This window comes from Trichomycterus rosablanca, chromosome 5 (assembly GCF_030014385.1).
Source record: "Trichomycterus rosablanca isolate fTriRos1 chromosome 5, fTriRos1.hap1, whole genome shotgun sequence".
NCBI lineage: Eukaryota > Metazoa > Chordata > Actinopteri > Siluriformes > Trichomycteridae > Trichomycterus > Trichomycterus rosablanca.
Window position 1 is genome coordinate 19,260,997 of NC_085992.1, and position 23,821 is coordinate 19,284,817.

General features: G+C 36.8%; 37 non-coding genes across 37 annotated transcripts; all 37 read left to right on the forward strand.

Annotated features, from left to right (window-relative positions):
* Nucleotides 1-2,438: 2,438 nt before the first annotated feature.
* Nucleotides 2,439-2,557, forward strand: LOC134315824 (5S ribosomal RNA). The gene has a single exon (XR_010012881.1). It is a non-coding gene; the product is annotated as a 5S ribosomal RNA (ribosomal RNA).
* A 258-nt stretch (nt 2,558-2,815) lies between these two features.
* On the forward strand, nt 2,816-2,934 carry LOC134315625 (5S ribosomal RNA). The gene has a single exon (XR_010012691.1). It is a non-coding gene; the product is annotated as a 5S ribosomal RNA (ribosomal RNA).
* A 322-nt stretch (nt 2,935-3,256) lies between these two features.
* Nucleotides 3,257-3,375, forward strand: LOC134315627 (5S ribosomal RNA). Its single transcript, XR_010012693.1, has one exon. It is a non-coding gene; the product is annotated as a 5S ribosomal RNA (ribosomal RNA).
* Nucleotides 3,376-3,718: 343 nt separating this feature from the next.
* Nucleotides 3,719-3,837, forward strand: LOC134315628 (5S ribosomal RNA). Its single transcript, XR_010012694.1, has one exon. It is a non-coding gene; the product is annotated as a 5S ribosomal RNA (ribosomal RNA).
* Nucleotides 3,838-10,345: 6,508 nt separating this feature from the next.
* Nucleotides 10,346-10,464, forward strand: LOC134315826 (5S ribosomal RNA). The gene has a single exon (XR_010012883.1). It is a non-coding gene; the product is annotated as a 5S ribosomal RNA (ribosomal RNA).
* Nucleotides 10,465-10,739: 275 nt separating this feature from the next.
* LOC134315629 (5S ribosomal RNA) lies at nt 10,740-10,858 on the forward strand. The gene has a single exon (XR_010012695.1). It is a non-coding gene; the product is annotated as a 5S ribosomal RNA (ribosomal RNA).
* A 319-nt stretch (nt 10,859-11,177) lies between these two features.
* On the forward strand, nt 11,178-11,296 carry LOC134315630 (5S ribosomal RNA). The gene has a single exon (XR_010012696.1). It is a non-coding gene; the product is annotated as a 5S ribosomal RNA (ribosomal RNA).
* A 303-nt stretch (nt 11,297-11,599) lies between these two features.
* Nucleotides 11,600-11,718, forward strand: LOC134315710 (5S ribosomal RNA). Its single transcript, XR_010012772.1, has one exon. It is a non-coding gene; the product is annotated as a 5S ribosomal RNA (ribosomal RNA).
* A 312-nt stretch (nt 11,719-12,030) lies between these two features.
* LOC134315711 (5S ribosomal RNA) lies at nt 12,031-12,149 on the forward strand. Its single transcript, XR_010012773.1, has one exon. It is a non-coding gene; the product is annotated as a 5S ribosomal RNA (ribosomal RNA).
* Nucleotides 12,150-12,436: 287 nt separating this feature from the next.
* LOC134315631 (5S ribosomal RNA) lies at nt 12,437-12,555 on the forward strand. Its single transcript, XR_010012697.1, has one exon. It is a non-coding gene; the product is annotated as a 5S ribosomal RNA (ribosomal RNA).
* A 295-nt stretch (nt 12,556-12,850) lies between these two features.
* On the forward strand, nt 12,851-12,969 carry LOC134315712 (5S ribosomal RNA). The gene has a single exon (XR_010012774.1). It is a non-coding gene; the product is annotated as a 5S ribosomal RNA (ribosomal RNA).
* A 272-nt stretch (nt 12,970-13,241) lies between these two features.
* On the forward strand, nt 13,242-13,360 carry LOC134315714 (5S ribosomal RNA). The gene has a single exon (XR_010012776.1). It is a non-coding gene; the product is annotated as a 5S ribosomal RNA (ribosomal RNA).
* Nucleotides 13,361-13,635: 275 nt separating this feature from the next.
* Nucleotides 13,636-13,754, forward strand: LOC134315632 (5S ribosomal RNA). The gene has a single exon (XR_010012698.1). It is a non-coding gene; the product is annotated as a 5S ribosomal RNA (ribosomal RNA).
* Nucleotides 13,755-14,061: 307 nt separating this feature from the next.
* LOC134315715 (5S ribosomal RNA) lies at nt 14,062-14,180 on the forward strand. The gene has a single exon (XR_010012777.1). It is a non-coding gene; the product is annotated as a 5S ribosomal RNA (ribosomal RNA).
* A 304-nt stretch (nt 14,181-14,484) lies between these two features.
* LOC134315716 (5S ribosomal RNA) lies at nt 14,485-14,603 on the forward strand. Its single transcript, XR_010012778.1, has one exon. It is a non-coding gene; the product is annotated as a 5S ribosomal RNA (ribosomal RNA).
* A 275-nt stretch (nt 14,604-14,878) lies between these two features.
* Nucleotides 14,879-14,997, forward strand: LOC134315633 (5S ribosomal RNA). The gene has a single exon (XR_010012699.1). It is a non-coding gene; the product is annotated as a 5S ribosomal RNA (ribosomal RNA).
* Nucleotides 14,998-15,316: 319 nt separating this feature from the next.
* On the forward strand, nt 15,317-15,435 carry LOC134315717 (5S ribosomal RNA). The gene has a single exon (XR_010012779.1). It is a non-coding gene; the product is annotated as a 5S ribosomal RNA (ribosomal RNA).
* A 276-nt stretch (nt 15,436-15,711) lies between these two features.
* Nucleotides 15,712-15,830, forward strand: LOC134315718 (5S ribosomal RNA). The gene has a single exon (XR_010012780.1). It is a non-coding gene; the product is annotated as a 5S ribosomal RNA (ribosomal RNA).
* A 279-nt stretch (nt 15,831-16,109) lies between these two features.
* On the forward strand, nt 16,110-16,228 carry LOC134315634 (5S ribosomal RNA). The gene has a single exon (XR_010012700.1). It is a non-coding gene; the product is annotated as a 5S ribosomal RNA (ribosomal RNA).
* A 295-nt stretch (nt 16,229-16,523) lies between these two features.
* Nucleotides 16,524-16,642, forward strand: LOC134315635 (5S ribosomal RNA). Its single transcript, XR_010012701.1, has one exon. It is a non-coding gene; the product is annotated as a 5S ribosomal RNA (ribosomal RNA).
* Nucleotides 16,643-16,949: 307 nt separating this feature from the next.
* LOC134315720 (5S ribosomal RNA) lies at nt 16,950-17,068 on the forward strand. The gene has a single exon (XR_010012782.1). It is a non-coding gene; the product is annotated as a 5S ribosomal RNA (ribosomal RNA).
* A 307-nt stretch (nt 17,069-17,375) lies between these two features.
* On the forward strand, nt 17,376-17,494 carry LOC134315636 (5S ribosomal RNA). The gene has a single exon (XR_010012702.1). It is a non-coding gene; the product is annotated as a 5S ribosomal RNA (ribosomal RNA).
* A 295-nt stretch (nt 17,495-17,789) lies between these two features.
* Nucleotides 17,790-17,908, forward strand: LOC134315638 (5S ribosomal RNA). The gene has a single exon (XR_010012704.1). It is a non-coding gene; the product is annotated as a 5S ribosomal RNA (ribosomal RNA).
* Nucleotides 17,909-18,195: 287 nt separating this feature from the next.
* On the forward strand, nt 18,196-18,314 carry LOC134315639 (5S ribosomal RNA). The gene has a single exon (XR_010012705.1). It is a non-coding gene; the product is annotated as a 5S ribosomal RNA (ribosomal RNA).
* Nucleotides 18,315-18,629: 315 nt separating this feature from the next.
* LOC134315640 (5S ribosomal RNA) lies at nt 18,630-18,748 on the forward strand. The gene has a single exon (XR_010012706.1). It is a non-coding gene; the product is annotated as a 5S ribosomal RNA (ribosomal RNA).
* Nucleotides 18,749-19,039: 291 nt separating this feature from the next.
* On the forward strand, nt 19,040-19,158 carry LOC134315816 (5S ribosomal RNA). Its single transcript, XR_010012873.1, has one exon. It is a non-coding gene; the product is annotated as a 5S ribosomal RNA (ribosomal RNA).
* A 295-nt stretch (nt 19,159-19,453) lies between these two features.
* On the forward strand, nt 19,454-19,572 carry LOC134315642 (5S ribosomal RNA). Its single transcript, XR_010012707.1, has one exon. It is a non-coding gene; the product is annotated as a 5S ribosomal RNA (ribosomal RNA).
* Nucleotides 19,573-19,917: 345 nt separating this feature from the next.
* Nucleotides 19,918-20,036, forward strand: LOC134315643 (5S ribosomal RNA). The gene has a single exon (XR_010012708.1). It is a non-coding gene; the product is annotated as a 5S ribosomal RNA (ribosomal RNA).
* Nucleotides 20,037-20,376: 340 nt separating this feature from the next.
* Nucleotides 20,377-20,495, forward strand: LOC134315644 (5S ribosomal RNA). Its single transcript, XR_010012709.1, has one exon. It is a non-coding gene; the product is annotated as a 5S ribosomal RNA (ribosomal RNA).
* Nucleotides 20,496-20,802: 307 nt separating this feature from the next.
* On the forward strand, nt 20,803-20,921 carry LOC134315721 (5S ribosomal RNA). Its single transcript, XR_010012783.1, has one exon. It is a non-coding gene; the product is annotated as a 5S ribosomal RNA (ribosomal RNA).
* Nucleotides 20,922-21,212: 291 nt separating this feature from the next.
* Nucleotides 21,213-21,331, forward strand: LOC134315722 (5S ribosomal RNA). Its single transcript, XR_010012784.1, has one exon. It is a non-coding gene; the product is annotated as a 5S ribosomal RNA (ribosomal RNA).
* A 283-nt stretch (nt 21,332-21,614) lies between these two features.
* On the forward strand, nt 21,615-21,733 carry LOC134315645 (5S ribosomal RNA). The gene has a single exon (XR_010012710.1). It is a non-coding gene; the product is annotated as a 5S ribosomal RNA (ribosomal RNA).
* Nucleotides 21,734-21,932: 199 nt separating this feature from the next.
* Nucleotides 21,933-22,051, forward strand: LOC134315646 (5S ribosomal RNA). The gene has a single exon (XR_010012711.1). It is a non-coding gene; the product is annotated as a 5S ribosomal RNA (ribosomal RNA).
* Nucleotides 22,052-22,374: 323 nt separating this feature from the next.
* On the forward strand, nt 22,375-22,493 carry LOC134315647 (5S ribosomal RNA). Its single transcript, XR_010012712.1, has one exon. It is a non-coding gene; the product is annotated as a 5S ribosomal RNA (ribosomal RNA).
* Nucleotides 22,494-22,800: 307 nt separating this feature from the next.
* Nucleotides 22,801-22,919, forward strand: LOC134315723 (5S ribosomal RNA). The gene has a single exon (XR_010012785.1). It is a non-coding gene; the product is annotated as a 5S ribosomal RNA (ribosomal RNA).
* A 295-nt stretch (nt 22,920-23,214) lies between these two features.
* Nucleotides 23,215-23,333, forward strand: LOC134315818 (5S ribosomal RNA). The gene has a single exon (XR_010012875.1). It is a non-coding gene; the product is annotated as a 5S ribosomal RNA (ribosomal RNA).
* Nucleotides 23,334-23,644: 311 nt separating this feature from the next.
* LOC134315724 (5S ribosomal RNA) lies at nt 23,645-23,763 on the forward strand. Its single transcript, XR_010012786.1, has one exon. It is a non-coding gene; the product is annotated as a 5S ribosomal RNA (ribosomal RNA).
* The last annotated feature ends 58 nt before the right edge of the window (nt 23,764-23,821 follow it).

The window sequence follows — 23,821 nt, forward strand, 5'->3', positions numbered from 1 at the left end:
CCACTAGGGCTTGCAATTAATGAAGAAAGAAGCATAAAAGGGATTTTAATGAACAAAACAGAACAAAAAATTTTTCAATATGCCGACGATACAACTTTTATACTGCGTGACATCGAGAGCGTACATAATGCAATAAACATTTTAAAACAATTCTGTGAAGGGGCGGGAGCAAAAATCAATATGGAGAAATCAGTTTACATAAAAATAGGAAAAGCACAAAATTTGCCAAACACAATACCTTTTAAAGAAGAAAACAGTTTTAAAATTTTAGGCATTAGGATGGGAGACACTGAGAAAAAAGATAGAGAAATAATCTGGGAAGATATTTTAATTAAAATGAAAACAAGATTAAACTTTTGGAAAATGAGGCAATTATTTTTAGGGGGGAAAATTTTAATTCTCAACACTTTGTTTCTCTCTAAAGCATGGTACGCTCTAAATGTCACCAGTGTCCCACAGTGGGTTTTAAAACAAATAAAAGCTTTTATCGTCGACTTTTTATGGGATGGTAAACCGTCTAAAATAGCATATAATACAATAATAGGACCGAAAAAGAAGGGAGGCCTGGGTTTAATCGATATAGAAACAAGAGTAAAAGCTATGAGAGTAAAAGTAATAAGAAAATTTTTAGATGAAAACAAACAAGGATGGAAAGAATATTTTAGAATAATTTTAAATAAATGTGGAGGAGAAGATTTAAAAACAAACACTCTATACATGAGATTAAAAGAAGACATGACACAAGAAATACCAGAGTTTTATAAAGAGGTTTTAAAAGCATGGGGTGATTTTATGGATTTTATTGTTTTTATTCCAAATGGAAAGGAACAAATCATGAATCAACCCCTCTTTTTTAACCCAAACATAAAAATTGAAAGCAAGGAGATACCTATTAAGAGATGGTTCCAAGCAGGAATAAAACAAGTAAAAGATATTTTTTATGAAGTAATACCTGGTTTTTTACCTACACAAGCATGCTATGATCTAATCAACGATAAAGAAGTAAAAATACACATAAAGCAAGTTGAAAAACACTATCAACAAATAAAACAAGCGATACCATCTGAATGGATGAAAGAAATTGAGGAAAATAAAAAAGAAGAAAAAAATCATGAACCCAAAATAAAAGTACGAACAAAAAAGACAACAAAAGAAATGGAAGAATGTAAACTAAAAACTATATATGAATTATTACTAGAAAAGATGTGGATAGAGCCCAAAGCAAATGCATACTGGAGCAGGCTATTTCCAGATCTAGAAGTTAAAAACATCTGGAAAAATACATATCAGAAATTTAAAAACCTACAATTGGAAAACTTTGATTTTTTATTGAAACATAATACAATTTTTAATGAACTAAGACTATACAAAATAAATCTATCAGAAACTCCAATATGCAAAATATGTTTTAAGGAAGATGAAGGTCTAAAACATATGTTCTTTTATTGTAATGAACTAAAATGTTTTAATGCAAAACTGGAAAAGATAACAGCACACTTTTTAGAAGACACAGAAGAAAAACAACCTGCATGGGAACCCTTGTTACTATTTGGAAACAAAACAAAATCAAATAACACGTTTGTTTTAAATCTCATTTTATCAGTTGCAAGGTACTCTATACACATACGCAGAACAATAACAAAACAAAAAGGGATAATTATACCAATATGTCGAATTTTTAAACAAAAACTTCAGAATACTTTTAAAGATTTATATTATTATTTTTATAATGAATCAAAATTACTAGAGTTTGAAGAACTGGTGGTAAGAAACAATCCTTTCATTGATTTTAATTGGAAAGAATGTAATATTATTTTACCGGATTGTTTTTAAAAACATGTAATGTTATTAAATGAACCTGGTAATTTAACAAAGCAATGTTTTTAATGTGAACAGAAAAGTATTGTTGTAACTTTCAATGTATTTATGCTTTTACTGTATTTATGTGTATGATTGCTAAATTAAATTAAAAAAAAAAAAAAAAAAAAAAAAAAAAAAAAAAAATCTCGTCCGATCTCAGAAGCCAAGCAGGGTTGGGCTCAGTCAGTACCTAGATGGGAGACCGCCTGGGAATACTGAGTGCTGTAAGCTTTTTATTTTTTGGTTTCAGCCCCATTCATGAAGTGTCATTTAGCTGTTAGCTAGCATAATAAAGTATCTATCTATCTATCTATCTATCTATCTATCTATCTATCTATCTATCTATCTATCTATCTATCTATCTATCTATCTATCTATCTATCTATCTATCTATCTATCTATCTATCTATCTATCTATCTATCTATCTATCTATCTATCTATCTATCTATCTATCTATCTATCTATCTATCTATCTATCTATAAAAGGCCTTCCAATGTAAATCCAGCCCAGATAGCTGGCTAGCACTCAGATAGCTGGCTGACTAGCTATAACAGGCCTTTAAATCCAGCTTCTTTCGCTTACGGCCAAACCACCTTGGGAACGCCTGATCTCGTCCGATCTCAGAAGCCAAGCAGGGTTGGGCTCAGTCAGTACCTAGATGGGAGACCGCCTGGGAATACTGAGTGCTGTTAGCTAGCATAATAAAGTATCTATCTATCTATCTATCTATCTATCTATCTATCTATCTATCTATCTATCTATCTATCTATCTATCTATCTATCTATCTATCTATCTATCTATCTATCTATCTATCTATCTATCTATCTATCTATCTATCTATCTATCTATCTATCTATAAAGGCCTTCCAATGTAAATCCAGCCCAGATAGCTGGCTAGCACTCAGATAGCTGGCTGACTAGCTATAACAGGCCTTTAAATCCAGCTTCTTTCGCTTACGGCCAAACCACCTTGGGAACGCCTGATCTCGTCCGATCTCAGAAGCCAAGCAGGGTTGGGCTCAGTCAGTACCTAGATGGGAGACCGCCTGGGAATACTGAGTGCTGTAAGCTTTTTATTTTTTGGTTTCAGCCCCATTCATGAAGTGTCATTTAGCTGTTAGCTAGCATAATAAAGTATCTATCTATCTATCTATCTATCTATCTATCTATCTATCTATCTATCTATCTATCTATCTATCTATCTATCTATCTATCTATCTATCTATCTATCTATCTATCTATCTATCTATCTATCTATCTATCTATCTATCTATCTATCTATCTATCTATCTATCTATAAAGGCCTTCCAATGTAAATCCAGCCCAGATAGCTGGCTAGCACTCAGATAGCTGGCTGACTAGCTATAACAGGCCTTTAAATCCAGCTTCTTTCGCTTACGGCCAAACCACCTTGGGAACGCCTGATCTCGTCCGATCTCAGAAGCCAAGCAGGGTTGGGCTCAGTCAGTACCTAGATGGGAGACCGCCTGGGAATACTGAGTGCTGTAAGCTTTTTATTTTTTGGTTTCAGCCCCATTCATGAAGTGTCATTTAGCTGTTAGCTAGCATAATAAAGTATCTATCTATCTATCTATCTATCTATCTATCTATCTATCTATCTATCTATCTATCTATCTATCTATCTATCTATCTATCTATCTATCTATCTATCTATCTATCTATCTATCTATCTATCTATCTATCTATCTATCTATCTATCTATCTATCTATCTATCTATCTATCTATCTATCTATCTATAAAAGGCCTTCCAATGTAAATCCAGCCCAGATAGCTGGCTAGCACTCAGATAGCTGGCTGACTAGCTATAACAGGCCTTTAAATCCAGCTTCTTTCGCTTACGGCCAAACCACCTTGGGAACGCCTGATCTCGTCCGATCTCAGAAGCCAAGCAGGGTTGGGCTCAGTCAGTACCTAGATGGGAGACCGCCTGGGAATACTGAGTGCTGTAAGCTTTTTATTTTTTGGTTTCAGCCCCATTCATGAAGTGTCATTTAGCTGTTAGCTAGCATAATAAAGTATCTATCTATCTATCTATCTATCTATCTATCTATCTATCTATCTATCTATCTATCTATCTATCTATCTATCTATCTATCTATCTATCTATCTATCTATCTATCTATCTATCTATCTATCTATCTATCTATCTATCTATCTATCTATCTATCCATCTATCTATAAAAGGCCTTCCAATGTAAATCCAGCCCAGATAGCTGGCTAGCACTCAGATAGCTGGCTGACTAGCTATAACAGGCCTTTAAATCCAGCTTCTTTCGCTTACGGCCAAACCACCTTGGGAACGCCTGATAGCGCCTCCTAGTGGTGAGAGGAAGTCGTGACCTTTAACCTGCAGCAGGAAGAGAGAGGCTCTTCCAAAGTGTGTTTGCTTTGTTACTTTTGTTTGTTTAATTTTGTACTAAACTTTGATTTAATTTTTTTGTTTATTTTGTATAAAATTTCTTTTGCTGTCCCCCAGCAGATTAACTGCTTGGGGGTCGGTCTTTTTCTTACTTTACAAAATGGATAAACTGGTAAATGACCCTGGACTGGAACAAAGACAAAGAGAAATGGATTACCCCAAAACAAACCAAAAAGACAAGAAGGCTGAAGAAAAAGGAATGGATCAAAGACACAGAGAAAAAGAAAACGGACTAAGTAATCAAGATATTGAAAACAAGAGCACAATTAATGAAATGCAAAATGGATCAAACAAAGACAGAAAAGAGGAATCAACAGACCAGAAGGAAAATGAGACAATAGAGAACGCTGAACAAAAGAAGAACGATCAGCAAAAAAGACCACATGCTGAAAGAGAAAAGACGGAGGACTGGAAGAAAAAGATACAAGACAAAGCACAATTCTATGACAAACTGAAAACAAGAGCAGGACACCAAAAAGATTACAAAAAAGAAGCAACATTAATAATAGAGCTCAAAGAAGGAAGCGAAATATCTGCTATGGACATTATAAAAACTCTAAATGAAAAACTTGGAGTTGGGAAATTAATCGGACTGCGCCCCAGACCCAATAACGAGTTTGAGGCCACTCTTGAAAATGAAAATCTGTGTGAGGAGTTGCTTGATGGAGTAGAAATAAAAGGACAAATATGTGACATCAGAAGATTAACCACAACAGAGCTGATGGTCTCATTCCTTAACCTCCCGACGTACATATCTGACGCAGAAATCCTGGTCAAGCTAATAAAGTGGGGAGTGACTCCTGTTCTCCCGCTCAAGCGCCGTTTCTACCCGAACACCACCATTGCCGACGGAACGAGGTTCATTAGGGTGAAATTCCCTAAAGAGGTAGTGTCCCTACCATATAGCGCAAGGTTCGAGACTGGGGACGGCCCTCAGTATTTCAGAATCATACATGACCGACAGGTTAAAGTCTGCAGACTCTGCATGTCAGCGGAGCATGTTATGAGGAGCTGTCCCCAGCTCACCTGCAGGGAATGCCTGCAACAGGGACACTATGCTCGGGACTGCGTCTCAACGAAATGTCCGGACTGCAACCGGGCGATGATCAGGTGTACCTGTGAACACGAGCCGGATATAGAAGAGCGGCGCGAGACAGCGGAGAGCGATGCGGAGAGTGATAAGGAGACCACCAGCTGCGAAAATGCTGAAAAGATGGAAATCGGGCAGGAGGAGGAGAACGACCAACAGACCAACACAACACAGAGGACATCAGAACAGGAAAACGCAAACCCTGAGAAAGATCAGAACATGGACATTCAAAACACAGAAAATAACGACACAGTGCACGAAATCACGAGGACACAAACATCACAGGACCCCGAAACGGAATTAAACACAATGGAACTCGAACTGGACAATACAGAAGACAGACCTAATGAAAAAAGCAAAAGGGAAAGAGAGGAGACCAGCGAAGAACCTTTCATTCCGGTGAGTCTGACACGCCGTCGTATATCGAAGAAAGTCACGCCGAATATTATAGAGGCTAATAAAAGACATGAACAGTTAAAAATGAAGAGAAAAGGAATATATAAGAACTCAAATGAAAGTGATTAAGGAGTTTTTTATTCTGCTCAACCTCATGAGCACTCTAACCTTAACATCTTTAAATGCACGAGGTTTGAGCAGAACAGAGAAGCTACGAAAACTATTAGAACAGACAAAGTCGACTGATATTTTATGTTTACAAGAAACAAAATGGAGTGATGAACGGGCAAATTATTATCAAAAAATATGGGATGGTGAAATATATTTTAATAATGATCCAAAGCAAAAAAGAGGCGTAGCGATTTTATTAAAAAAAGGTTTTTATGACACAACAAATATAATATACACTGATAATGAAGGAAGAGTTTTAACACTCAAAATAAAAACAAAAGATAGGGATATAACAATATGTAATTTACATGCGCCAAATGAAGAAAATGAAAAGAAATTTTTTTTTGCAAATATAAGTGTTTTAATGGACACATGGAGTAACACAATATTAATTGGAGATTTTAACACTGTTTTAAAGAAAACTGATTTAGATAATTCAATGGTATTTAAAGAAGATAAAGGAAGAGATGAATTATATGCATTAATGCAAAAACATAATTTATTAGAGATATGGGAAAAAAGAAATAAGGATAAAAGAGATTTTTCAAGGAGACAAATAGTAAACGGGATATTAAAACAAAGCCGAATTGATCTATGTCTGATAAATAAACAATATGAAAATAACATCCTAAAATCAATATATAAAAAATACGCAGAAAGTGACCATGAAATTTTAGAAATCAAATTAAACCTGATCGATGTAGAAAGAGGACCTGGTACCTGGATTTTAAATACAGAGATTTTAAAAGATTGGATTTTTAAAATAGAAATCGAGAACATTATTTTAAATAATCTAGATTGTGACCTGTTTATAGAAAATAAAAGGATATGGTGGGATAATGTAAAGAGGGATATTAAAATACATGCAATCAGATACTCGAGAAAAATCCAAAAAACAAAAAGAGACAACGAAATGAAAATTAGAAAAGATTTGCAGAAGGAGCTGGAAAAATGGACAAATGATGAAGGAGAATTAGAAAAAATTATCCAATTAGAAGAAGCACTAAAAGAAATAATAGAGGAAAAATGTAAAGGGGCTATGATTAGAAGCAGAACAAAATATGCAATAGATGGAGAAAAATGTAATAAATTCTTTTTTGATCTAGAAAAAACAAAGAGAAATGCAGATTTAATTAAAAATATAAAAAGAAAAGATGGGAAAATAATAGATGAAAAAGAAAAGATTTTAAAGGAAGTATACAATTTCTATGAGGAACTTTTTAAAAATAAAAGAATAAATAAAGAAGAAGAAACATTTTTAAATGAAAAAATAAAAATTAAACTAACAGAGGAAAATAAAGAAATATGTGATGAGGAAATCACTGAAAACGAAATAGAAAAAGCAATAGACAGCCTTAATAATGGAAAAAGCCCAGGCCTAGATGGTTTACCATCAGAATTTTATAAAACTTTTAAATCTATTTTAACACCAATATTACTTACCGTTTTTAAAGAAATTAAAGAAAACGGGCAGTTAACAGAAAGTATGAAAAAAGGTTTAATTAAAATCATATATAAAAAGAAAGGAAACAAAAATGATTTGAAAAATTTTAGACCAATAAGCCTCCTAAATACGGATTACAAAATTTTAGCAAAGGTTTTAGCAAACAGACTAAAAGAGATTTTACCACAAATTATAACGACAAATCAGACATACAGTGTGTTGGGGAGGGACATCTCAGATACAGTGAGTAACATAAGAGATACGATATGGTACATGAAAGGAAAAAACATAGAGGGATACCTAGTAAGCATTGACTTTGAAAAAGCATTTGATAGAATAGAACATGACTACCTTTTCAATCTTTTAGAAACACTGGGGTTTGGAGAATATTTTAAAAGCTGGCTAAAAATTTTATATACAAATACTATGAGTTGTGTAAAAGTTAATGGTTTTTTAACAGAGTTTATTCCAATAAAAAGATCAATAAGACAAGGATGCCCTTTGTCAGCATTACTGTATACACTAGCTGCTGAACCACTAGGGCTTGCAATTAATGAAGAAAGAAGCATAAAAGGGATTTTAATGAACAAAACAGAACAAAAAATTTTTCAATATGCCGACGATACAACTTTTATACTGCGTGACATCGAGAGCGTACATAATGCAATAAACATTTTAAAACAATTCTGTGAAGGGGCGGGAGCAAAAATCAATATGGAGAAATCAGTTTACATAAAAATAGGAAAAGCACAAAATTTGCCAAACACAATACCTTTTAAAGAAGAAAACAGTTTTAAAATTTTAGGCATTAGGATGGGAGACACTGAGAAAAAAGATAGAGAAATAATCTGGGAAGATATTTTAATTAAAATGAAAACAAGATTAAACTTTTGGAAAATGAGGCAATTATTTTTAGGGGGGAAAATTTTAATTCTCAACACTTTGTTTCTCTCTAAAGCATGGTACGCTCTAAATGTCACCAGTGTCCCACAGTGGGTTTTAAAACAAATAAAAGCTTTTATCGTCGACTTTTTATGGGATGGTAAACCGTCTAAAATAGCATATAATACAATAATAGGACCGAAAAAGAAGGGAGGCCTGGGTTTAATCGATATAGAAACAAGAGTAAAAGCTATGAGAGTAAAAGTAATAAGAAAATTTTTAGATGAAAACAAACAAGGATGGAAAGAATATTTTAGAATAATTTTAAATAAATGTGGAGGAGAAGATTTAAAAACAAACACTCTATACATGAGATTAAAAGAAGACATGACACAAGAAATACCAGAGTTTTATAAAGAGGTTTTAAAAGCATGGGGTGATTTTATGGATTTTATTGTTTTTATTCCAAATGGAAAGGAACAAATCATGAATCAACCCCTCTTTTTTAACCCAAACATAAAAATTGAAAGCAAGGAGATACCTATTAAGAGATGGTTCCAAGCAGGAATAAAACAAGTAAAAGATATTTTTTATGAAGTAATACCTGGTTTTTTACCTACACAAGCATGCTATGATCTAATCAACGATAAAGAAGTAAAAATACACATAAAGCAAGTTGAAAAACACTATCAACAAATAAAACAAGCGATACCATCTGAATGGATGAAAGAAATTGAGGAAAATAAAAAAGAAGAAAAAAATCATGAACCCAAAATAAAAGTACGAACAAAAAAGACAACAAAAGAAATGGAAGAATGTAAACTAAAAACTATATATGAATTATTACTAGAAAAGATGTGGATAGAGCCCAAAGCAAATGCATACTGGAGCAGGCTATTTCCAGATCTAGAAGTTAAAAACATCTGGAAAAATACATATCAGAAATTTAAAAACCTACAATTGGAAAACTTTGATTTTTTATTGAAACATAATACAATTTTTAATGAACTAAGACTATACAAAATAAATCTATCAGAAACTCCAATATGCAAAATATGTTTTAAGGAAGATGAAGGTCTAAAACATATGTTCTTTTATTGTAATGAACTAAAATGTTTTAATGCAAAACTGGAAAAGATAACAGCACACTTTTTAGAAGACACAGAAGAAAAACAACCTGCATGGGAACCCTTGTTACTATTTGGAAACAAAACAAAATCAAATAACACGTTTGTTTTAAATCTCATTTTATCAGTTGCAAGGTACTCTATACACATACGCAGAACAATAACAAAACAAAAAGGGATAATTATACCAATATGTCGAATTTTTAAACAAAAACTTCAGAATACTTTTAAAGATTTATATTATTATTTTTATAATGAATCAAAATTACTAGAGTTTGAAGAACTGGTGGTAAGAAACAATCCTTTCATTGATTTTAATTGGAAAGAATGTAATATTATTTTACCGGATTGTTTTTAAAAACATGTAATGTTATTAAATGAACCTGGTAATTTAACAAAGCAATGTTTTTAATGTGAACAGAAAAGTATTGTTGTAACTTTCAATGTATTTATGCTTTTACTGTATTTATGTGTATGATTGCTAAATTAAATTAAAAAAAAAAAAAAAAAAAAAAAAAAAAAAAAAAAATCTCGTCCGATCTCAGAAGCCAAGCAGGGTTGGGCTCAGTCAGTACCTAGATGGGAGACCGCCTGGGAATACTGAGTGCTGTAAGCTTTTTATTTTTTGGTTTCAGCCCCATTCATGAAGTGTCATTTAGCTGTTAGCTAGCATAATAAAGTATCTATCTATCTATCTATCTATCTATCTATCTATCTATCTATCTATCTATCTATCTATCTATCTATCTATCTATCTATCTATCTATCTATCTATCTATCTATCTATCTATCTATCTATCTATCTATCTATCTATCTATCTATCTATCTATCTATAAAAGGCCTTCCAATGTAAATCCAGCCCAGATAGCTGGCTAGCACTCAGATAGCTGGCTGACTAGCTATAACAGGCCTTTAAATCCAGCTTCTTTCGCTTACGGCCAAACCACCTTGGGAACGCCTGATCTCGTCCGATCTCAGAAGCCAAGCAGGGTTGGGCTCAGTCAGTACCTAGATGGGAGACCGCCTGGGAATACTGAGTGCTGTTAGCTAGCATAATAAAGTATCTATCTATCTATCTATCTATCTATCTATCTATCTATCTATCTATCTATCTATCTATCTATCTATCTATCTATCTATCTATCTATCTATCTATCTATCTATCTATCTATCTATCTATCTATCTATCTATCTATCTATCTATCTATCTATCTATCTATCTATCTATAAAAGGCCTTCCAATGTAAATCCAGCCCAGATAGCTGGCTAGCACTCAGATAGCTGGCTGACTAGCTATAACAGGCCTTTAAATCCAGCTTCTTTCGCTTACGGCCAAACCACCTTGGGAACGCCTGATCTCGTCCGATCTCAGAAGCCAAGCAGGGTTGGGCTCAGTCAGTACCTAGATGGGAGACCGCCTGGGAATACTGAGTGCTGTAAGCTTTTTATTTTTTGGTTTCAGCCCCATTCATGAAGTGTCATTTAGCTGTTAGCTAGCATAATAAAGTATCTATCTATCTATCTATCTATCTATCTATCTATCTATCTATCTATCTATCTATCTATCTATCTATCTATCTATCTATCTATCTATCTATCTATCTATCTATCTATCTATCTATCTATCTATCTATCTATCTATCTATCTATCTATCTATCTATCTATAAAAGGCCTTCCAATGTAAATCCAGCCCAGATAGCTGGCTAGCACTCAGATAGCTGGCTGACTAGCTATAACAGGCCTTTAAATCCAGCTTCTTTCGCTTACGGCCAAACCACCTTGGGAACGCCTGATCTCGTCCGATCTCAGAAGCCAAGCAGGGTTGGGCTCAGTCAGTACCTAGATGGGAGACCGCCTGGGAATACTGAGTGCTGTAAGCTTTTTATTTTTTGGTTTCAGCCCCATTCATGAAGTGTCATTTAGCTGTTAGCTAGCATAATAAAGTATCTATCTATCTATCTATCTATCTATCTATCTATCTATCTATCTATCTATCTATCTATCTATCTATCTATCTATCTATCTATCTATCTATCTATCTATCTATCTATCTATCTATCTATCTATCTATCTATCTATCTATCTATAAAAGGCCTTCCAATGTAAATCCAGCCCAGATAGCTGGCTAGCACTCAGATAGCTGGCTGACTAGCTATAACAGGCCTTTAAATCCAGCTTCTTTCGCTTACAGCCAAACCACCTTGGGAACGCCTGATCTCGTCCGATCTCAGAAGCCAAGCAGGGTTGGGCTCAGTCAGTACCTAGATGGGAGACCGCCTGGGAATACTGAGTGCTGTAAGCTTTTTATTTTTTGGTTTCAGCCCCATTCATGAAGTGTCATTTAGCTGTTAGCTAGCATAATAAAGTATCTATCTATCTATCTATCTATCTATCTATCTATCTATCTATCTATCTATCTATCTATCTATCTATCTATCTATCTATCTATCTATCTATCTATCTATCTATCTATCTATCTATCTAATCTATCTATCTATCTATCTATCTATCTATCTATAAAAGGCCTTCCAATGTAAATCCAGCCCAGATAGCTGGCTAGCACTCAGATAGCTGGCTGACTAGCTATAACAGGCCTTTAAATCCAGCTTCTTTCGCTTACAGCCAAACCACCTTGGGAACGCCTGATCTCGTCCGATCTCAGAAGCCAAGCAGGGTTGGGCTCAGTCAGTACCTAGATGGGAGACCGCCTGGGAATACTGAGTGCTGTAAGCTTTTTATTTTTTGGTTTCAGCCCCATTCATGAAGTGTCATTTAGCTGTTAGCTAGCATAATAAAGTATCTATCTATCTATCTATCTATCTATCTATCTATCTATCTATCTATCTATCTATCTATCTATCTATCTATCTATCTATCTATCTATCTATCTATCTATCTATCTATCTATCTATCTATCTATCTATAAAAGGCCTTCCAATGTAAATCCAGCCCAGATAGCTGGCTAGCACTCAGATAGCTGGCTGACTAGCTATAACAGGCCTTTAAATCCAGCTTCTTTCGCTTACGGCCAAACCACCTTGGGAACGCCTGATCTCGTCCGATCTCAGAAGCCAAGCAGGGTTGGGCTCAGTCAGTACCTAGATGGGAGACCGCCTGGGAATACTGAGTGCTGTAAGCTTTTTATTTTTTGGTTTCAGCCCCATTCATGAAGTGTCATTTAGCTGTTAGCTAGCATAATAAAGTATCTATCTATCTATCTATCTATCTATCTATCTATCTATCTATCTATCTATCTATCTATCTATCTATCTATCTATCTATCTATCTATCTATCTATCTATCTATCTATCTATCTATCTATCTATCTATCTATCTATAAAAGGCCTTCCAATGTAAATCCAGCCCAGATAGCTGGCTAGCACTCAGATAGCTGGCTGACTAGCTATAACAGGCCTTTAAATCCAGCTTCTTTCGCTTACAGCCAAACCACCTTGGGAACGCCTGATCTCGTCCGATCTCAGAAGCCAAGCAGGGTTGGGCTCAGTCAGTACCTAGATGGGAGACCGCCTGGGAATACTGAGTGCTGTAAGCTTTTTATTTTTTGGTTTCAGCCCCATTCATGAAGTGTCATTTAGCTGTTAGCTAGCATAATAAAGTATCTATCTATCTATCTATCTATCTATCTATCTATCTATCTATCTATCTATCTATCTATCTATCTATCTATCTATCTAATCTATCTATCTATCTATCTATCTATCTATCTATAAAAGGCCTTCCAATGTAAATCCAGCCCAGATAGCTGGCTAGCACTCAGATAGCTGGCTGACTAGCTATAACAGGCCTTTAAATCCAGCTTCTTTCGCTTACAGCCAAACCACCTTGGGAACGCCTGATCTCGTCCGATCTCAGAAGCCAAGCAGGGTTGGGCTCAGTCAGTACCTAGATGGGAGACCGCCTGGGAATACTGAGTGCTGTAAGCTTTTTATTTTTTGGTTTCAGCCCCATTCATGAAGTGTCATTTAGCTGTTAGCTAGCATAATAAAGTATCTATCTATCTATCTATCTATCTATCTATCTATCTATCTATCTATCTATCTATCTATCTATCTATCTATCTATCTATCTATCTATCTATCTATCTATCTATCTATCTATCTATAAAAGGCCTTCCAATGTAAATCCAGCCCAGATAGCTGGCTAGCACTCAGATAGCTGGCTGACTAGCTATAACAGGCCTTTAAATCCAGCTTCTTTCGCTTACGGCCAAACCACCTTGGGAACGCCTGATCTCGTCCGATCTCAGAAGCCAAGCAGGGTTGGGCTCAGTCAGTACCTAGATGGGAGACCGCCTGGGAATACTGAGTGCTGTAAGCTTTTTATTTTTTGGTTTCAGCCCCATTCATGAAGTGTCATTTAGCTGTTAGCTAGCATAATAAAGTATCTATCTATCTATCTATCTATCTATCTATCTATCTATCTATCTATCTATCTATCTATCTATCTATCTATCTATCTATCTATCTATCTATCTATCTATCTATCTATCTATCTATCTATCTATCTATCTATCTATCTATCTATCTATAAAAGGCCTTCCAATGTAAATCCAGCCCAGATAGCTGGCTAGCACTCAGATAGCTGGCTGACTAGCTATAACAGGCCTTTAAATCCAGCTTCTTTCGCTTACAGCCAAACCACCTTGGGAACGCCTGATCTCGTCCGATCTCAGAAGCCAAGCAGGGTTGGGCTCAGTCAGTACCTAGATGGGAGACCGCCTGGGAATACTGAGTGCTGTAAGCTTTTTATTTTTTGGTTTCAGCCCCATTCATGAAGTGTCATTTAGCTGTTAGCTAGCATAATAAAGTATCTATCTATCTATCTATCTATCTATCTATCTATCTATCTATCTATCTATCTATCTATCTATCTATCTATCTATCTATCTATCTATCTATCTATCTATCTATCTATCTAATCTATCTATCTATCTATCTATCTATCTATCTATAAAAGGCCTTCCAATGTAAATCCAGCCCAGATAGCTGGCTAGCACTCAGATAGCTGGCTGACTAGCTATAACAGGCCTTTAAATCCAGCTTCTTTCGCTTACAGCCAAACCACCTTGGGAACGCCTGATCTCGTCCGATCTCAGAAGCCAAGCAGGGTTGGGCTCAGTCAGTACCTAGATGGGAGACCGCCTGGGAATACTGAGTGCTGTAAGCTTTTTATTTTTTGGTTTCAGCCCCATTCATGAAGTGTCATTTAGCTGTTAGCTAGCATAATAAAGTATCTATCTATCTATCTATCTATCTATCTATCTATCTATCTATCTATCTATCTATCTATCTATCTATCTATCTATCTATCTATCTATCTATCTATCTATCTATCTATCTATCTATAAAAGGCCTTCCAATGTAAATCCAGCCCAGATAGCTGGCTAGCACTCAGATAGCTGGCTGACTAGCTATAACAGGCCTTTAAATCCAGCTTCTTTCGCTTACGGCCAAACCACCTTGGGAACGCCTGATCTCGTCCGATCTCAGAAGCCAAGCAGGGTTGGGCTCAGTCAGTACCTAGATGGGAGACCGCCTGGGAATACTGAGTGCTGTAAGCTTTTTATTTTTTGGTTTCAGCCCCATTCATGAAGTGTCATTTAGCTGTTAGCTAGCATAATAAAGTATCTATCTATCTATCTATCTATCTATCTATCTATCTATCTATCTATCTATCTATCTATCTATCTATCTATCTATCTATCTATCTATCTATCTATCTATCTATCTATCTATCTATCTATCTATCTATCTATCTATCTATCTATCTATCTATCTATCTATAAAAGGCCTTCCAATGTAAATCCAGCCCAGATAGCTGGCTAGCACTCAGATAGCTGGCTGACTAGCTATAACAGGCCTTTAAATCCAGCTTCTTTCGCTTACAGCCAAACCACCTTGGGAACGCCTGATCTCGTCCGATCTCAGAAGCCAAGCAGGGTTGGGCTCAGTCAGTACCTAGATGGGAGACCGCCTGGGAATACTGAGTGCTGTAAGCTTTTTATTTTTTGGTTTCAGCCCCATTCATGAAGTGTCATTTAGCTGTTAGCTAGCATAATAAAGTATCTATCTATCTATCTATCTATCTATCTATCTATCTATCTATCTATCTATCTATCTATCTATCTATCTATCTATCTATCTAATCTATCTATCTATCTATCTATCTATCTATCTATAAAAGGCCTTCCAATGTAAATCCAGCCCAGATAGCTGGCTAGCACTCAGATAGCTGGCTGACTAGCTATAACAGGCCTTTAAATCCAGCTTCTTTCGCTTACAGCCAAACCACCTTGGGAACGCCTGATCTCGTCCGATCTCAGAAGCCAAGCAGGGTTGGGCTCAGTCAGTACCTAGATGGGAGACCGCCTGGGAATACTGAGTGCTGTAAGCTTTTTATTTTTTGGTTTCAGCCCCATTCATGAAGTGTCATTTAGCTGTTAGCTAGCATAATAAAGTATCTATCTATCTATCTATCTATCTATCTATCTATCTATCTATCTATCTATCTATCTATCTATCTATCTATCTATCTATCTATCTATCTATCTATCTATCTATCTATCTATCTATCTATAAAAGGCCTTCCAATGTAAATCCAGCCCAGATAGCTGGCTAGCACTCAGATAGCTGGCTGACTAGCTATAACAGGCCTTTAAATCCAGCTTCTTTCGCTTACGGCCAAACCACCTTGGGAACGCCTGATCTCGTCCGATCTCAGAAGCCAAGCAGGGTTGGGCTCAGTCAGTACCTAGATGGGAGACCGCCTGGGAATACTGAGTGCTGTAAGCTTTTTATTTTTTGGTTTCAGCCCCATTCATGAAGTGTCATTTAGCTGTTAGCTAGCATAATAAAGTATCTATCTATCTATCTATCTATCTATCTATCTATCTATCTATCTATCTATCTATCTATCTATCTATCTATCTATCTATCTATCTATCTATCTATCTATCTATCTATCTATCTATCTATCTATCTATCTATCTATAAAAGGCCTTCCAATGTAAATCCAGCCCAGATAGCTGGCTAGCACTCAGATAGCTGGCTGACTAGCTATAACAGGCCTTTAAATCCAGCTTCTTTCGCTTACGGCCAAACCACCTTGGGAACGCCTGATCTCGTCCGATCTCAGAAGCCAAGCAGGGTTGGGCTCAGTCAGTACCTAGATGGGAGACCGCCTGGGAATACTGAGTGCTGTAAGCTTTTTATTTTTTGGTTTCAGCCCCATTCATGAAGTGTCATTTAGCTGTTAGCTAGCATAATAAAGTATCTATCTATCTATCTATCTATCTATCTATCTATCTATCTATCTATCTATCTATCTATCTATCTATCTATCTATCTATCTATCTATCTATCTATCTATCTATCTATCTATCTATCTATCTATCTATCTATCTATCTATCTATCTATAAAAGGCCTTCCAATGTAAATCCAGCCCAGATAGCTGGCTAGCACTCAGATAGCTGGCTGACTAGCTATAACAGGCCTTTAAATCCAGCTTCTTTCGCTTACAGCCAAACCACCTTGGGAACGCCTGATCTCGTCCGATCTCAGAAGCCAAGCAGGGTTGGGCTCAGTCAGTACCTAGATGGGAGACCGCCTGGGAATACTGAGTGCTGTAAGCTTTTTATTTTTTGGTTTCAGCCCCATTCATGAAGTGTCATTTAGCTGTTAGCTAGCATAATAAAGTATCTATCTATCTATCTATCTATCTATCTATCTATCTATCTATCTATCTATCTATCTATCTATCTATCTATCTATCTATCTATCTATCTATCTATCTATCTATCTATCTATCTATCTATCTATCTATCTATCTATCTATCTATCTATAAAAGGCCTTCCAATGTAAATCCAGCCCAGATAGCTGGCTAGCACTCAGATAGCTGGCTGACTAGCTATAACAGGCCTTTAAATCCAGCTTCTTTCGCTTACGGCCAAACCACCTTGGGAACGCCTGATCTCGTCCGATCTCAGAAGCCAAGCAGGGTTGGGCTCAGTCAGTACCTAGATGGGAGACCGCCTGGGAATACTGAGTGCTGTAAGCTTTTTATTTTTTGGTTTCAGCCCCATTCATGAAGTGTCATTTAGCTGTTAGCTAGCATAATAAAGTATCTATCTATCTATCTATCTATCTATCTATCTATCTATCTATCTATCTATCTATCTATCTATCTATCTATCTATCTATCTATCTATCTATCTATCTATCTATCTATCTATCTATCTATCTATCTATCTATCTATAAAAGGCCTTCCAATGTAAATCCAGCCCAGATAGCTGGCTAGCACTCAGATAGCTGGCTGACTAGCTATAACAGGCCTTTAAATCCAGCTTCTTTCGCTTACGGCCAAACCACCTTGGGAACGCCTGATCTCGTCCGATCTCAGAAGCCAAGCAGGGTTGGGCTCAGTCAGTACCTAGATGGGAGACCGCCTGGGAATACTGAGTGCTGTAAGCTTTTTATTTTTTGGTTTCAGCCCCATTCATGAAGTGTCATTTAGCTGTTAGCTAGCATAATAAAGTATCTATCTATCTATCTATCTATCTATCTATCTATCTATCTATCTATCTATCTATCTATCTATCTATCTATCTATCTATCTATCTATCTATCTATCTATCTATCTATCTATCTATCTATCTATCTATAAAAGGCCTTCCAATGTAAATCCAGCCCAGATAGCTGGCTAGCACTCAGATAGCTGGCTGACTAGCTATAACAGGCCTTTAAATCCAGCTTCTTTCGCTTACGGCCAAACCACCTTGGGAACGCCTGATCTCGTCCGATCTCAGAAGCCAAGCAGGGTTGGGCTCAGTCAGTACCTAGATGGGAGACCGCCTGGGAATACTGAGTGCTGTAAGCTTTTTATTTTTTGGTTTCAGCCCCATTCATGAAGTGTCATTTAGCTGTTAGCTAGCATAATAAAGTATCTATCTATCTATCTATCTATCTATCTATCTATCTATCTATCTATCTATCTATCTATCTATCTATCTATCTATCTATCTATCTATCTATCTATCTATCTATCTATCTATCTATCTATCTATCTATCTATCTATCTATCTATCTATCTATCTATAAAAGGCCTTCCAATGTAAATCCAGCCCAGATAGCTGGCTAGCACTCAGATAGCTGGCTGACTAGCTATAACAGGCCTTTAAATCCAGCTTTTTTCGCTTACGGCCAAACCACCTTGGGAACGCCTGATCTCGTCCGATCTCAGAAGCCAAGCAGGGTTGGGCTCAGTCAGTACCTAGATGGGAGACCGCCTGGGAATACTGAGTGCTGTAAGCTTTTTATTTTTTGGTTTCAGCCCCATTCATGAAGTGTCATTTAGCTGTTAGCTAGCATAATAAAGTATCTATCTATCTATCTATCTATCTATCTATCTATCTATCTATCTATCTATCTATCTATCTATCTATCTATCTATCTATCTATCTATCTATCTATCTATCTATCTATCTATCTATCTATCTATCTATCTATAAAAGGCCTTCCAATGTAATTCCAGCCCAGATAGCTGGCTAGCACTCAGATAGCTGGCTGACTAGCTATAACAGGCCTTTAAATCCAGCTTCTTTCGCTTATGGCCAAACCACCTTGGGAACGCCTGATCTCGTCCGATCTCAGAAGCCAAGCAGGGTTGGGCTCAGTCAGTACCTAGATGGGAGACCGCCTGGGAATACTGAGTGCTGTAAGCTTTTTATTTTTTGGTTTCAGCCCCATTCATGAAGTGTCATTTAGCTGTTAGCTAGCATAATAAAGTATCTATCTATCTATCTATCTATCTATCTATCTATCTATCTATCTATCTATCTATCTATCTATCTATCTATCTATCTATCTATCTATCTATCTATCTATCTATCTATCTATCTATCTATCTATCTATCTATCTATAAAAGGCCTTCCAATGTAAATCCAGCCCAGATAGCTGGCTAGCACTCAGATAGCTGGCTGACTAGCTATAACAGGCCTTTAAATCCAGCTTTTTTCGCTTACGGCCAAACCACCTTGGGAACGCCTGATCTCGTCCGATCTCAGAAGCCAAGCAGGGTTGGGCTCAGTCAGTACCTAGATGGGAGACCGCCTGGGAATACTGAGTGCTGTAAGCTTTTTATTTTTTGGTTTCAGCCCCATTCATGAAGTGTCATTTAGCTGTTAGCTAGCATAATAAAGTATCTATCTATCTATCTATCTATCTATCTATCTATCTATCTATCTATCTATCTATCTATCTATCTATCTAATCTAATCTATCTATCTATCTATCTATCTATCTATCTATCTATCTATCTATCTATCTATCTATCTATCTATCTATCTATCTATCTATCTATCTATCTATCTATCTATCTATCTATAAAAGGCCTTCCAATGTAAATCCAGCCCAGATAGCTGGCTAGCACTCAGATAGCTGGCTGACTAGCTATAACAGGCCTTTAAATCCAGCTTCTTTCGCTTACGGCCAAACCACCTTGGGAACGCCTGATCTCGTCCGATCTCAGAAGCCAAGCAGGGTTGGGCTCAGTCAGTACCTAGATGGGAGACCGCCTGGGAATACTGAGTGCTGTAAGCTTTTTATTTTTTGGTTTCAGCCCCATTCATGAAGTGTCATTTAGCTGTTAGCTAGCATAATAAAGTATCTATCTATCTATCTATCTATCTATCTATCTATCTATCTATCTATCTATCTATCTATCTATCTATCTAATCTATCTATCTATCTATCTATCTATCTATCTATCTATCTATCTATCTATCTATCTATCTATCTATCTATCTATCTATCTATCTATCTATCTATCTATCTATCTATCTATAAAAGGCCTTCCAATGTAAATCCAGCCCAGATAGCTGGCTAGCACTCAGATAGCTGGCTGACTAGCTATAACAGGCCTTTAAATCCAGCTTCTTTCGCTTACGGCCAAACCACCTTGGGAACGCCTGATCTCGTCCGATCTCAGAAGCCAAGCAGGGTTGGGCTCAGTCAGTACCTAGATGGGAGACCGCCTGGGAATACTGAGTGCTGTAAGCTTTTTATTTTTTGGTTTCAGCCCCATTCATGAAGTGTCATTTAGCTGTTAGCTAGCATAATAAAGTATCTATCTATCTATCTATCTATCTATCTATCTATCTATCTATCTATCTATCTATCTATCTATCTATCTATCTATCTATCTATCTATCTATCTATCTATCTATCTATCTATCTATCTATCTATCTATCTATCTATCTATCTATCTATAAAAGGCCTTCCAATGTAAATCCAGCCCAGATAGCTGGCTAGCACTCAGATAGCTGGCTGACTAGCTATAACAGGCCTTTAAATCCAGCTTCTTTCGCTTACAGCCAAACCACCTTGGGAACGCCTGATCTCGTCCGATCTCAGAAGCCAAGCAGGGTTGGGCTCAGTCAGTACCTAGATGGGAGACCGCCTGGGAATACTGAGTGCTGTAAGCTTTTTATTTTTTGGTTTCAGCCCCATTCATGAAGTGTCATTTAGCTGTTAGCTAGCATAATAAAGTATCTATCTATCTATCTATCTATCTATCTATCTATCTATCTATCTATCTATCTATCTATCTATCTATCTATCTATCTATCTATCTATCTATCTATCTATCTATCTATCTATCTATCTATCTATCTATCTATAAAAGGCCTTCCAATGTAAATCCAGCCCAGATAGCTGGCTAGCACTCAGATAGCTGGCTGACTAGCTATAACAGGCCTTTAAATCCAGCTTCTTTCGCTTACAGCCAAACCACCTTGGGAACGCCTGATCTCGTCCGATCTCAGAAGCCAAGCAGGGTTGGGCTCAGTCAGTACCTAGATGGGAGACCGCCTGGGAATACTGAGTGCTGTAAGCTTTTTATTTTTTGGTTTCAGCCCCATTCATGAAGTGTCATTTAGCTGTTAGCTAGCATAATAAAGTATCTATCTATCTATCTATCTATCTATCTATCTATCTATCTATCTATCTATCTATCTATCTATCTATCTATCTATCTATCTATCTATCTATCTATCTATCTATCTATCTATCTATCTATCTATAAAAGGCCTTCCAATGTAAATCCAGCCCAGATAGCTGGCTAGCACTCAGATAGCTGGCTGACTAGCTATAACAGGCCTTTAAATCCAGCTTCTTTCGCTTACGGCCAAACCACCTTGGGAACGCCTGATCTCGTCCGATCTCAGAAGCCAAGCAGGGTTGGGCTCAGTCAGTACCTAGATGGGAGACCGCCTGGGAATACTGAGTGCTGTAAGCTTTTTATTTTTTGGTTTCAGCCCCATTCATGAAGTGTCATTTAGCTGTTAGCTAGCATAATAAAGTATCTATCTATCTATCTATCTATCTATCTATCTATCTATAAAAGGCCTTCCAATGTAAATCCAGCCCAGATAGCTGGCTAGCACTCAGATAGCTGGCTGACTAGCTATAACAGGCCTTTAAATCCAGCTTTTTTCGCTTACGGCCAAACCACCTTGGGAACGCCTGATCTCGTCCGATCTCAGAAGCCAAGCAGGGTTGGGCTCAGTCAGTACCTAGATGGGAGACCGCCTGGGAATACTGAGTGCTGTAAGCTTTTTATTTTTTGGTTTCAGCCCCATTCATGAAGTGTCATTTAGCTGTTAGCTAGCATAATAAAGTATCTATCTATCTATCTATCTATCTATCTATCTATCTATCTATCTATCTATCTATCTATCTATCTATCTATCTATCTATCTATCTATCTATCTATCTATCTATCTATCTATCTATCTATCTATCTATCTATCTATCTATCTATCTATCTATCTATCTATCTATAAAAGGCCTTCCAATGTAAATCCAGCCCAGATAGCTGGCTAGCACTCAGATAGCTGGCTGACTAGCTATAACAGGCCTTTAAATCCAGCTTCTTTCGCTTACGGCCAAACCACCTTGGGAACGCCTGATCTCGTCCGATCTCAGAAGCCAAGCAGGGTTGGGCTCAGTCAGTACCTAGATGGGAGACCGCCTGGGAATACTGAGTGCTGTAAGCTTTTTATTTTTTGGTTTCAGCCCCATTCATGAAGTGTCATTTAGCTGTTAGCTAGCATAATAAAGTATCTATCTATCTATCTATCTATCTATCTATCTATCTATCTATCTATCTATCTATCTATCTATCTATCTATCTATCTATCTATCTATCTATCTATCTATCTATCTATCTATCTATCTATCTATCTATCTATCTATCTATCTATCTATAAAAGGCCTTCCAATGTAAATCCAGCCCAGATAGCTGGCTAGCACTCAGATAGCTGGCTGACTAGCTATAACAGGCCTTTAAATCCAGCTTCTTTCGCTTACAGCCAAACCACCTTGGGAACGCCTGATCTCGTCCGATCTCAGAAGCCAAGCAGGGTTGGGCTCAGTCAGTACCTAGATGGGAGACCGCCTGGGAATACTGAGTGCTGTAAGCTTTTTATTTTTTGGTTTCAGCCCCATTCATGAAGTGTCATTTAGCTGTTAGCTAGCATAATAAAGTATCTATCTATCTATCTATCTATCTATCTATCTATCTATCTATCTATCTATCTATCTATCTATCTATCTATCTATCTATCTATCTATCTATCTATCTATCTATCTATCTATCTATCTATCTATCTATCTATCTATAAAAGGCCTTCCAATGTAAATCCAGCCCAGATAGCTGGCTAGCACTCAGATAGCTGGCTGACTAGCTATAACAGGCCTTTAAATCCAGCTTCTTTCGCTTACGGCCAAACCACCTTGGGAACGCCTGATCTCCTCCGATCTCAGAAGCCAAGCAGGGTTGGGCTCAGTCAGTACCTAGATGGGAGACCGCCTGGGAATACTGAGTGCTGTAAGCTTTTTATTTTTTGGTTTCAGCCCCATTCATGAAGTGTCATTTAGCTGTTAGCTAGCATAATAAAGTATCTATCTATCTATCTATCTATCTATCTATCTATCTATCTATCTATCTATCTATCTATCTATCTATCTATCTATCTATCTATCTATCTATCTATCTATCTATCTATCTATCTATCTATCTATCTATCTATCTATCTATCTATCTATCTATAAAAGGCCTTCCAATGTAAATCCAGCCCAGATAGCTGGCTAGCACTCAGATAGCTGGCTGACTAGCTATAACAGGCCTTTAAATCCAGCTTCTTTCGCTTACAGCCAAACCACCTTGGGAACGCCTGATCTCGTCCGATCTCAGAAGCCAAGCAGGGTTGGGCTCAGTCAGTACCTAGATGGGAGACCGCCTGGGAATACTGAGTGCTGTAAGCTTTTTATTTTTTGGTTTCAGCCCCATTCATGAAGTGTCATTTAGCTGTTAGCTAGCATA